The sequence below is a fragment of the Salvelinus alpinus genome, chromosome 7 (assembly GCF_045679555.1).
Source record: "Salvelinus alpinus chromosome 7, SLU_Salpinus.1, whole genome shotgun sequence".
NCBI classification, from domain to species: Eukaryota; Metazoa; Chordata; class Actinopteri; order Salmoniformes; family Salmonidae; genus Salvelinus; species Salvelinus alpinus.
The window spans coordinates 11413913-11426799 of record NC_092092.1 but is presented as its reverse complement, the minus strand read 5'-3'; the positions used below and the strand labels follow the sequence as shown (position 1 = coordinate 11426799).

The following is a 12887-nucleotide window of genomic DNA, read 5'->3' as shown; positions in this document are numbered from 1 at the left end:
CGCCGCTTTACCCACGTGTGTTCTGGCTCTGGCCCAACCCATCGTTTTCTGGACCAATCAGACATCCCAGAATGTGCTCGCATTTGGTGACCTGTCGGGTAGGTACTCAGATCTAGACTCATTGCGGAGAAGAAACTAACGTCCGTGGGCGTGGCGTAGCATTTGACCGGAGCAAGGAGTCTGGGTAGCCAGGCAAGTAGGCAATTGCTGTGTTATAGCTGTGTCAGCCATATTCAACATTTAATTGAGAGAGACAATCGGTCAAATGTCCAAAGTGGCCATTGAAATGGAAAACAGTAAACATACTGCAATGATAAAAGAAATGGTGATTTGAAAATGGCACTGACATTTCTAAAGCCATATAAGTTGAAAGAAATATATATAAAACTACCTAGCCGTCTCGAAATGGCAATGGAGCAGAATTAAAGGAGTTCGTTCTTGATGGCTCACTTCATTGCAAAGATGGGCCCACCATTTTCTCCACCATAACTGTCAATGCATTATTACCGAGGAGCCTTAACAGATGATTCGTGGCTAACACATAGCCTATATAATGCATCAGACAGAAAATGAAAGGTATTTGAGCTGCTAGTAGCTTGAAGAAGATGTTGAGAGCATTGAGGACAAAGTGGAGTTCATTGAGGGTGACACAGGGAACTGTACCCATCAGCTGCATTTCAAACACATTGTCAAGTTGAATCTGTACGACCCTTGACTGAGTTGATTTGTATCGGTAACCAAGATGACGTACAGTACAGTCTGACATAATCTCTGTGAAAACAAAACGCTGCTAGCACTATTATGAAATCTATTTCTATGAGTAATTGGAGAGAGAGAGGGAGGGAGGGAGAGAGAGAGAGAGGGAGAGAGTGTCACACCCTGACCTTAGAGATCCTTTTTATTCTCTATTTGGTTAGGTCAGGGTGTGACTTGGGTGGGCAAATCTATGTGTTCTATTTCTTTGTTGGCCGGGTATGGTTCCCAATCAGAAGCAGCTGTCTATCGTTGTCTCTGATTGGGGATCATACTTAGGCAGCCCTTTTTCCCACCTTCAGTTGTGAGATCTTATATTTGTACAGTTACTGTGTAGCCTGTAGAACGTTACGTTCGTTTGTCTTTTTGTTTCTTTTTTCTTCTTTTTTTTTCTTCATCATCATCAAAATAAAGAAAGATGTACGCTTACAACGCTGCGCCTTGGTCTCATTCCAACAACGGATGTAACAGAGGGAGAGAGGGAGAGCGAGAGGGGGAGCAGCAGGGAGGTAGGTTCAGTCTATACTCTGTAGTATAACTTTAATTACTTGTCTTATCTGGGTGGGATGATTGTGCTAAATTACTGCCCTGTCAATCAGTTTGGCTGTGCTTGGAAACTCTGAAATGTTTATGCATTGGCCCATAGAGGTGCTTAGCTCATTTAAACATCTTAAATATAGAAGAACAATGGAAGTAAATTCCTACGAGAAGGTGCTTAGAGAGGGCATCCATTTATAGCTCTTAGAGAGGCAATTATAGAGGACTTTATTACTGTAAAAAGGCTAAGTTGGGAGAAACACTTTTTAGGATCAGATGGTCTGCAATGAACTCTACTTCATATTAAATCAAAACCAGCCTGTTCTTTTGCCAGATGCAAAATAATAGTGATTGTTTTGTCCCAAAATGCAACCACTGTGTGTCAAAACAGATTATAAACTGGGTGGTTCGAGCCCTGAATGCTGATTGGCTGACAGCCGTGGGTATGACAAACGGGTATGACAAAATACATTGGTAACCAGTTTAAAACAGCAATAAGGCACCTCGGGGGTTTGTGGTATATGGCCAATATACCATGGCTAAGGGCTGTGTCCAGGCATTCCGCAATGCGTCGTGCATAAGAACAGCACTTAGCCATGGTATATTGGCCATATCCCACATGCCTTATTTCTTAATTAGACCCAATGATACCATGATGGTGATTGTTTTGTCCCAAAATGTAACCACTGTGGTTCAAAACAGATTAGAGCCAATGATACCATGATGGATAGTTTATTCGATAAGTTTGAAGAATCAAATTACTTTAAATGACTCTAATGTCGGACAACCCCCATGAGATGCCATTGTGGGACATGAACATTGTGACTTACTGTAGAGGCTGTCCCAATGAGCGCTATAAACATTGCTCTTTCAAGTAGTGACTTTTCTTGCCTAGGGGACAAACAGTGTAATGACATTAAAATCATGTTTATGCTAGACGTGGATAACCAATGAAATTAATTTTCTATAATCCACTTTAATCCTTGCTTTAGGGGCATTGGCACGTGTGAGAGGCAGGTCAGGTTACTGCCATAGAAATGTTTGAAGTTTGTCACAGTTAAGTTTGGGAAAAAGTCAACACGTCCACATTCGTCACAAAAGGCCTTTTATAAAGTTCTGAAGGCAACGTTTATTATGTAACTGAATGTAAAACAGTAAAAAGTAAGGCTGCACATTGTCCCTGTTAGTGTGTGTTTATGTGGTCTGAAGGACAGCTCCACCAAACATGCCATGTGTATATTAGTCCCCATCCTCTAGTTTCTGTCAGAGCACTGCACACTTTTCATGCTCTGTTAAGCTTGTCACTTTCAACTGACACATGCGTTCCTAAATGAAGCACATGCAAAACCCTAAATAACTCCTCACTGGGGTGTTTTAGCTAAATCTGCACCATTCAACCTTTACAATACGTTTTTTTTAGCAAGATGGCCAAAAATAAGCTTAGATGAAACAGGCACTCATAGGACATTCATTGTTCTAATGAATATCAATCCCACTGAACTGACTTACACCAGCTTGTGATTTTGATGGCACTGCACCTTTTGCTAAACAGGTTGTAGAAACATGTAGGCTACACCGAGGCTGTATAATGTACTAAAATTACAGCACCGATCGTTGACCGCTACAGTATTTTGAACTGTGTTACTGCTTTCAATCCAGATAAGATTCTTGGACACTACACAGAGTTTCCTCCAAAGAAACATGGGATTGTCTGCCATAAGAACAGCAGAGGTATGTGGCCCACTGTTTCCCCCCACGGGTGAACACAAAGTAGAGAAACAGTTGTGTTTGCTTGATGGTGATTCTTGTCAGATGCCATTGAGACAACAACCAACATTTGCATAGCTACTGTATGTGAGGGATGCAATACATGGCAGAACTACTTTATCCATGAAGATGTACAAATACACTGATCACCGCTGCATGAGTGGGCTCCCAAATGGCACAGTGGTCTAAGGCACTGCATCTCAGTGCTAGAAGCATCATTACAGACCCTGGTTCAATTCCAGGCTGTATCACAATCGGCCATGATTGGGAGTCCCATAGGGTGGCGCACAATTGACCCAAAGTCATCTGGGTTTGGCTGGTGTAGGCCGTCATTGTAAATAAGAATTTGTTCTTAACTGATTTGCCTAGTTAAATTAAACAAATTAAACAGAGGGATAGTGGTTTGAAAGGATGTTTGGTGAGCCTGTACATGGAAAATTTCCAAGAATTTGTCAGAACAACCCTTACGGTAGCATGATTTACTTGAACAATTGTTTACTATGACTGGTTCATTGTGGTCCTCTATTGCTAAGCAAGTGGCTGCAGGGCAAAACAAGTGACATGGACACTCTGCCATACATTCAATCATACACAATGCCCACATATTTACATAATATATACACATCTAACAAATCAGTCCACTAGCGCAGAACGGTTTAACACTTGGCTAGGAGGCCATCTCAACATTAACCAAGCCTTGCAGGAGTGTTTGAACCTAAGACTGGCAGAAACAGTTATCTCAGCCGGGACTTTGTTCTACTCTACCTCTGCTGTATATAAAAATGTGTTCTGGCCAGTACAGCTCTTGAATCGACATTGCACAAAATAGTAGTAAAATAACTTTTTAGATACTGTGGAACTGTACAGTACCATACATAATTGTATGGACAAATCTCAGATTCAGCTTAGTGAACCTTTTATCAACGGATAGCAACTGTAGTTCCCTGAGCGGAGAAGGGCCAACATGAGCCGGAGGGCTAAGATTCAGAATGACCCTTGACATTTTATTCTGAGCTGTCTGTAGCTTGTTCTTGATGAATTTAGGGGAGCTACTGTACCAGGTTATGCATGCATAGTCAAAGTAAGGCTGCACTAATGCTGCTGAAAGTGTTTTCAAGGTCCCTTTATCTAGAAATGTGGCATCCAATGCAAAAAAGAGGTATCTCTGGTTTAAACTGATTGATTTTGATGGGGGATTTTGTATAATGCTAATTAGATTTTTGCAGTGGCTCGGACATCGACCTTACACAGTTCTTGGCTGTAGCAGCTGTGTCACCAACCATGACCCTGAAGCCTGGTGCTCCACCTAGCCTAATCTTAGAGCCATATAATATTAGAGCCAGATAATCTTAGCAATATATCATTTTAGAGATATTTAATATTAGAGCCATTTAATATTAGAGCCAGATAATCTTAGATATATAATCTTAGAGCCATATAATCTTAGAGCCATATTTTCAAAAGTCTGGGGCCGGCCCTGAGGAGGTGGGGGGGGGGGAATTATATACACTATCCTCGCCAAAAAGTTTGAGCATTGAAATCTCGTGCAATCTCTCAGTTCGGTCCAAAAAGCAGATGTGATCTTGTTTCCTTCTTCATCAAATAATATGAAAGGCATCCAATCATCCACTCCTGACTGGCATACAAAGCTTGAAGTGGTTTGTTATGATGGTTTGTTTGCAATGGAAAAATAATATTGAATCCCATAATCAGGGGTGTAGTGCTGCCGGAGTGCAGAGGAGCCGGCGCTCCCTCACTTCTTTTCATTTTGAGAATACATGGAGCTGGTTAAACTATTTCTGGAAAATGTATTATTTAATTTCACTAAAGTTCCATGAAAAACGATAGTATGACAAACCAAATAAATATGTATAGCAGCCTAGAGGTAAATGGTGGTTTCTTCCCAGTCTTTTCTCTGGTGGTGACGAGAATGATGGAGAACTGTAGGCTACGTGTGCACTGTGGAGACCTGTCGGAGGCTTGACCACTTTGGCCAATCAGAACGTTGAAAAAAAATACCTAATTCACTGCGTGTCTGCCTTGCGCAGTGGAACCCAGAAAGATATGTGACCACTTGGTTACAGCAGCACTGTTCTGCGAAGGACACCCAAACCATGGCACTGCAAAGCCCAAGGAGCCTGACCCTCTCTGGAAGTTGCTGTAGCTCTGCTTGGGATATTTTCCTACATTGGCTATTGGTTGAGATGCAGGGCCCATTCTAGGATGTTATGCCAGGGTGTGCAAATGTAAATGTGAATTGGGGCAAGTTGGAGGTAATAATGCATTTAGGTTAAGGTACTTTTTAAAATATTTGTGTTCTGTACAGGTTTTCTTTTCACTCTGTCATTTAGGTTAGTATTGTGGAGTAATTACAAACTTGTTGAGCCATCCTCAGTTTTCTCCTATCACAGCCATTAAACTCTAACTTTTTTCACTTCACCATTGGCCTCATGGTGAAATCCCAGAGCATTTTCCTTCCTCTCCGGCAACTGAGTTAGGAAGGACGACTGTATCTTTGTAGTGACTGGGTGTATTGATACAATAAATTAATAACTTCTCCATGATATTCAATGTCTGCTTTTTTTTTTTTTTTTTTTTTTTTTTTTTTTTTTTTACAGATCTACTAATAGGTGCCCTTCTTTGCGAGGCATTTTAAAACCTCCCTGATCTTTGTGGTTAAATCTGTTTGTAATTCAGAGAGTGTGCAATAAGAGTGTCTTATTATGTACACAGAGTGTCTTATTATGTACTTGCTAAGAAAATGTTTACTCCTGAACTTATTTAGGCTTGCATTAAAAAAGGGGTTGAATACGTATTGACTCAACACATTTCAGCTTTTAAGTTGTATTAAGTTATAAAAAATTATAAAAAACATAATTCCTTTTTGACATTATGGGGCATTGTGTCTTTTTTTTGGAAAGAGTCAAGGGGTGTGAATATTTTATGAATGTACAGTACTGTATGTACACACCTTAATTGTATACCTTTCACTGCTTTTCAAACAGGTTTCCATGCTGTTTAACCATTCATCTGTCACGCTTGTCGTGGTTGGAAGAAGAGGACCAATGCGCAGCGTGGTAAGTGTCCATATTCAATTTAATAACTGAACACTAAGAATACAAAAATAACAACGTGAATGATACAAAACGAAAATGGTGGTAAAACCACAGACACAGGAAACAACCACCCACAAAACACAAAGGAAAACAGGCTACCTAAATATAGCTCCCAATCAGAGACAACAACTGACACCTGCCTCTGATTGGGAACCATACTAGGCCAAACACATAGAAATATAACCATAGAACAAAACATAGAAAAACAACATAGAATGCCCACCCCAACTCACGCTCTGACCAAACTAAAATAAAGACATAAAAAAGGAACTAAGGTCAGAACGTGATATCATCTGTAATGCCTTAAAAGAAAAATAGAATTATTCATTAATTTGTCGATTTGTATCTGCGTCAGCCTAAGTAAACATTTAAAAGAAATCTGAAGTCAGTCACAAATAGAGACAAAGACCATCTCTACAGTCATCAGACAGAGAGAAAGTTAACAAACCTTTTCATCTGTTACACAAATTGTTACCTTTACCCTGCCGGAGCTTCTACCTAACACTATGACCTGTGACAGTGGGGAATGCTCTTCATTTTCTATTCAAGCAGAGAATACAAACCCTTTTATATCCTGAAGCAGAGACGCTAGGCCATGTGGATATTACAGGAACATCTCGTGTGGATTCTGTCTCTCGGGGAGTCACATCCACTCCTTCCCCCCACTGTGGTAATATTTACATTTCTCTTGGATGTAGCATGGGGAGAGGAGATGTCTACAAGACTTTTGCCTTTGACAAGCATGCGTAGTTAAGTAGTCTGACATGATTGGTATTCAAAAACTGAGAGAGGTCTTGTCTTGATAAGAACATACAACGCTGTAGGTCACTGTATAGATACATCTGAAATTCACAACCTCTCCGCTAGGAGCATTCATATACATCAGCAAGGGAAAGCTTTGAACTCAGTGCTCTGCTCCTGTAACATATTCTACAGATTTGTAGGCAAAATATCACTGATCTTTCATCCTTTGTTTGATGGATTAGGAAACACCACACTCATTGGATTCAATGATTTAAAAATCAAATTAAAATCAAACAACAGCCTCAAATGTTGTAATTGACTTTTCTTCTCAAGTGCTTCTTTACTCTGAGTAACACAAACAAACTTTGTTGAGTTTATCCCTCAGCTTCACACAAAGCATTATGCATTGGTATATTTCGTCCTCACAGATTAAAGTGTGATAATTATTTTTCTTTCCATAGGGACATAAACTAAATTATTTGGTACACCTTCACTTTGGCTCATGAATACTGATCTACATTGTGAAACAAGCGTCTAAGCTGATTAAACAATTCTCATGGTAGTTATCCCTCAAAGCTTTAAGTCAAATTAAAACTGTGTTTGCAAAGTCTTCGTATTTAATCCAACCCAAGATAGGAATTTAGCTCGAAGACTATGATATAGCTGCCAACTTCATAACCATGGAATATATTTCAGAATTCTCTGGGCTTTAAGTATGCAGTGACACGACGTGTTACATTACATTTGACGTTTTAGTCATTTAGCAGACACTCTTATCCAGAGCGACAGACAGGAGCAATTAGGGTTAAGTGCCTTGCTCAAGGGCACAACAACAGATTCACCAAGTTGCATCAGGGATTCGAACCAGTGACCTTTCAGTTACTGGCACAACGCCCTTAACCGCTAGGCAACCTGCATTCAAAAGAGAAAGTTAGTTCATTTTCACCTCAGTCTGACCTCAGTCATTATTTATTCTCACCAACTGTGTCACAAACATGTTTTTACTTCAGCAGTATGCTACCTTTGAGAGAGACTTGCCAATCCATTGTGCCAGTCTGACTCCTGGTCTGCCACAACAATATCAAACGGAAAAAATGCTAATTAGCCCACAATGTCCACTGCTATTGCATATCAATTGAATTTTGTAAATTAGACACTGTAGGGAAATGCTACCATGGTATGTTACTGCATGACAGGCAATTTAGTCTCTGATTCGTATCATAACTCAGTAGGCCCTACAGTATCTGTTAGATCATATTACAGAGTGTGCTATTCTAATATAACCTCCTATACAATTGTGTATTACCTGGATGTTCACTTTTTGAGGTGCTGATGACCATCTTCCATCTATTACAAAATGTCTAATCACAAAGTGTAAGAGGAAGGTGAGGAGACTAGAGGGGCAGGTAGCCTAGTGGTTAAGTGTGTTGGGCCACTAACCGAGAGGTTGCTACTTTGAATCCCTGAGCCGGGAAGGTGAAAAAATCTGCTATTCTGCCTTTGAGCAAGGCAATTAACCTCCCTGTTGATTAAGGCAGCCCCCCGCACCTCTCTGATTCAGAGGGGTTGGGTTAAATGCGTAAGAAACATTTCGGTTGAAAGCATTCAGTCTTGCAACTGACTAGGTATCCCCTTTTCCTAGTTTAAGAAGTTGTAATTTCTCTCTTGCAGCAGGCTTACTGCTGTCTTGACCTGTGGGTGTGGTGGCAGCAGGAACCAGCTGCTAGTTGAAACACAAAAAACAGCTTTTTCCTGCAATCTAAAGCCATAATCATTATGCCTATATAATATTATATATATTATATATCTATATTTTTTCTATTTTCTGCATTTCTAAGCATACCTCTTGAGCTGTCTGTATCGTCCAAACAGTTTCGTTTTTTTAATTAAACATGACAAATCTGAGGGGGCATGTGCCCCTGTGCCCCTGTGCCCCTGTGCCCCTGTGCTCCTGTGCCCCTGTGCCCCTGTGCCCCTGTGCCCCTGTGCTCCTGTGCTCCTGTGCCCCTGTGCCCCTGTGCTCCTGTGCCCCCTATGCCATAGACCCAAATGTTGTTTTTTTCAATGCCAAATAGGTTACCAAAGTAATTTCCCAAAATCTTTTATTTGAAATATTTGTTTTGTCTAAATTAGCTTATTGTTTACAGAAATGTTATATAATGTGATAAAAATTGGACACGCAGTGTTCTCCATGTGAGAAAGATTTTATAGCAGTAAGAGAGATATAAGGGACAATCAGTACCACGGAGCTGCACAATCAACGTACAAAAGTAATTTGTCATTTCATATTAATTCCAGTGATGGTGTGGAAGGCTGTATCGTGCTTCTGTCTCTGTGTAAGTTACAACATTATTCCAGTTAGAATAAAAGGCAAAGTTTTGTGACAGATTCAGTGAAAATAATTGATTAAATATTGACTTTGAAATTTGATGAGCCCTGTGAATCAAAATTAAATATTAGCCCTAATTAAAAATACATATTTGTTATTAATTGAATGCTCTTTTGAAATTCCTCTATAAATGTAAAAAAGCTAGTGTTTATCTTTTTCTTTGAACGATAAGAAACTTGACACTGTGTGACATACTACGATGACATGTTGAGAGCACTGGAGAAAAAGGAAACGGACACCTTTCATTAGGCTGTTGGACAAGACATATCTTTTCAATGTTACTAAATGTTCAGTGTATGTGACACGCACAATGGGGAGAACAAGTATTTGATACACTGCCGATTTTGCAGGTTTTCCTACTTACAAAGCATGTAGAGGTCTGTAATTTTTATCATAGGTACACTTCAACTTTGAGAGACGGAATCTAAAACAAAAATCCAGAAAATCACAATGTATGATTTTTAAGTGATTAATTTGCATTTTATTGCATGACTTAAGTATTTGATCACCTACCAACCAGTAAGAATGGTGGGATTTTGCACAGATGGGGCTCCATCTATGGCGGTACGGCGGGCAGGCCTCTGCGCTCTAGTTCTGAATGTGTCTCCCTCTGCAATATGGAGGCATTGTATGATACACTGAGAGCAACTGGCAGCAAAAGAGCTGAGCACAGAACTCAGAGATATACTGTAGCAGGTAACTTCGATTGTATACTACATCAAACCACATCCATTGAACGCACGCCTGAAACAGCATCAGTAAGTGTCCCACACGAGTGATGACTGCTCACCTCCAACGCTTGGAAGAGTACTTTGGTACCTACTTCCCAATCCATTTGACTGTGATCCTGGCTCAGTTGACATGACGGTAAGTAAAATCGAACAGCTGATCGAGCTGTCATGTGACCAAATACACTCACGGGTCACTACGGAGAAGTTTTGGTTCCTGACTCAAAGGGAATACCCTGCCACCTGCCTCTGAGCATTACTGCCGCGTTCAAAACAAATGGAAACTCCAACTACCTACTTCAGTGCATTCAAGACAACTGAACTCGGGAAAAAACGAGCTCCGACTGGGAAAAATCGTTTTGAACGGTCAACTTGAAATTCCAACTTGGGAACTCTGGCCTATTTCTAGAGCTCTGACTTTCCGACCTGAAGATTATTGACATCATGATTTGACCTCGTATTTTTCAAAGTTCCCATGATACCCTTTGTCAGCTCATATCTGTGTGAAGCTGGATTCAGTGCTCTTGTCTGCATTAAATCCACATTTCGATCCAGGTTGGATATGACAGCAGAGATGAGGTGCGCACTGTCATCCACGCCCCCTGACTTTGAGAAGGTCCGATGCGACATACATCAAGCACACCAATCTCATTAGTGGTGGTTAAATAATATACATTGTCAGACTAATTTGCAATTGACTGTCATAGGCCCACATTAAAAGCATGTGATGATGAGTTGAGACAATCTTAAATACTTTTAGAATGTTTTTCAATTGAATGCCATAGTCCTAAATAAAAAGAAAGCATCGGTTGTAAATTAGATAATTTCTTTCCATTTTCAGATATCAAAATGTGGTCGTGGGCCAAAAAGGTTTGGTCTACCCTACATACTGTAATTCTGTGATGAGAAAGATAACCAATTACGAGTTATAACAAGTCTTCATTGCCATTTTACCTGAAGTGAACAATAAATATTTTAGTGCCTGAAACCTATAGCCACTTCTAGAAACCCCTTTGGGCACAGATGTCATTTCAACATATATTTTTGATTTACATTTGTTTGCGTCAACTAATGTGAATTCAACATGAAATCAACAAAACATTTCAAAATGTCATTGGATTTAGGTTCAAAGTTGGATGAAAAAAATATGAAATTCCGTTACATTGATGACATTTTGCAAATCCAATGAGTTTTCCACGTTGATTCAACGTCATCAAATATAAAAAAATATATAACTTGGAAACAACATTGATTCAACCATTTTTTGCAGAGTGGGCCAGTCCAAGTTGTTATTGTTGCTCTTCAGAGACACAGTTTTTCAGTTTTTCTTTCTGTTTCTATCAAGCTGGGGATCACTGCTACAACAAGCTCACCCCTACTACCTCATGCTGACAAAATGGTTCTTTGAAATAGTTTGTTTCTCAACTCTCACCTGTTCATCTCTGTTTTTCCTGTTTGAAATATCCTTGTTCAATGGGATTCACACTTTATTTTGTTAGTCCCCTATAGATGGTTCAACTAACTGTCAACAAACTGTTCTACTAAATACTGTACAAAAGTGTCTTCATGACTGCTTTGACCTACTGTATCAAAAGTAATCGCACAAAATAATTTAATCACACAATGATCACTAGGCTACTGATACTGGAACGGGTTCATTTGGGTGTCCATACAGATGTAAGATCTTAATTTGATCACCCTGTTGCAGGAGAACTTTCCTGCAATGCAGGACATTTAGAAATTGCAGCGTATTTGAGGTATAAAAAGCTTCTGAAGTTTGTAATTTCCACTTTGAAACTTCAGAGTTGATTTTCCCTTCTGAAAAATGTATCAACCCCTACAAAAATGTTTATTAATTATAATCCACATAATAATTCACATTTCCTGTTGCAGGATTATTTTCCTGCTGTAGCACACTGGCTCAAATTAAGATCCTACATCTGTATGACATACCTGTGTCAACATACCCTGAGGGCAGATGTCTGTATGTACTCTGCACTATATGTTTAGCTTTAGGCAATATATAAACTTAATTATGCCTGAACATTAAATAGTTGTCATAGTGCTGTCAAAGATAAAGCACCTTCCCTGTTGAAGCTGTGTTACTTTTTTGACCACTCCCTAACTTTCTACTTTAATAATACATGCAGCTTAGGTGCTGAGATGTCTGCAAATGGAGAAAAAAATAGGAATTTTAAGATTCTGTATTTGTTTACTTGTACTTAATCGAAGGGGCACAACTTTGGTTTTAGAAGCAGGGGGACATAAACAGCCTACCCGACCACTTGGAGGCGTCCGCATGGTCCAAAAGGTGCCTTGTTTTGTATCACTTCCAATGATAAAACTGGGAGTGACAAAAATGCTATTTCAGAATGTGGGAGGACATGTCCCCAGTGAAAGTTGCGCCCCTGCTTAATCCACATTTCATATTTACTTCCAATTTCAGTCAAACAAATATTCCATTAAACACAGGGTTGCAAACTGCCACACGCCTCAATGGAATACTAATATCTTTCATATTCAGTTGACAAGAACAAAATTAAGTCAAGCGATGTCAACCAGTTTGGCTCGCTCGTAAAACAGGTTCAATGCAGATTGACAGTCTGTGTAAAACGTCTGCATGGGCTCAATGGAAGCATGAGACTGAAAACCTGTTTCACTCAATGCAGGCAAGATACTATACAACCCCGAATGAGGATCAATAATGGCAAACCTGTGCATCTCAAGGCAGAATCCGTTAGTAAAAGAGATGAAAGTGCATCAGTTAGGCTGAGCAGAATTGAAATTGATTCGGCAGACAATTGTAATTGCATAGGTCCTCATCTAAGCTGGCTGTATAATTACATGTGAAGC

General features: G+C 39.8%; 1 long non-coding RNA gene across 1 annotated transcript; it reads left to right on the top strand.

Moving 5' to 3' along the window:
- Positions 1–1056: 1056 nt before the first annotated feature.
- Positions 1057–7236, top strand: LOC139580474 (uncharacterized). Its single transcript, XR_011676047.1, has 3 exons — positions 1057–1262; positions 6063–6134; positions 6726–7236. It is a non-coding gene; the product is annotated as an uncharacterized lncRNA (long non-coding RNA).
- Positions 7237–12887: the final 5651 nt, after the last annotated feature.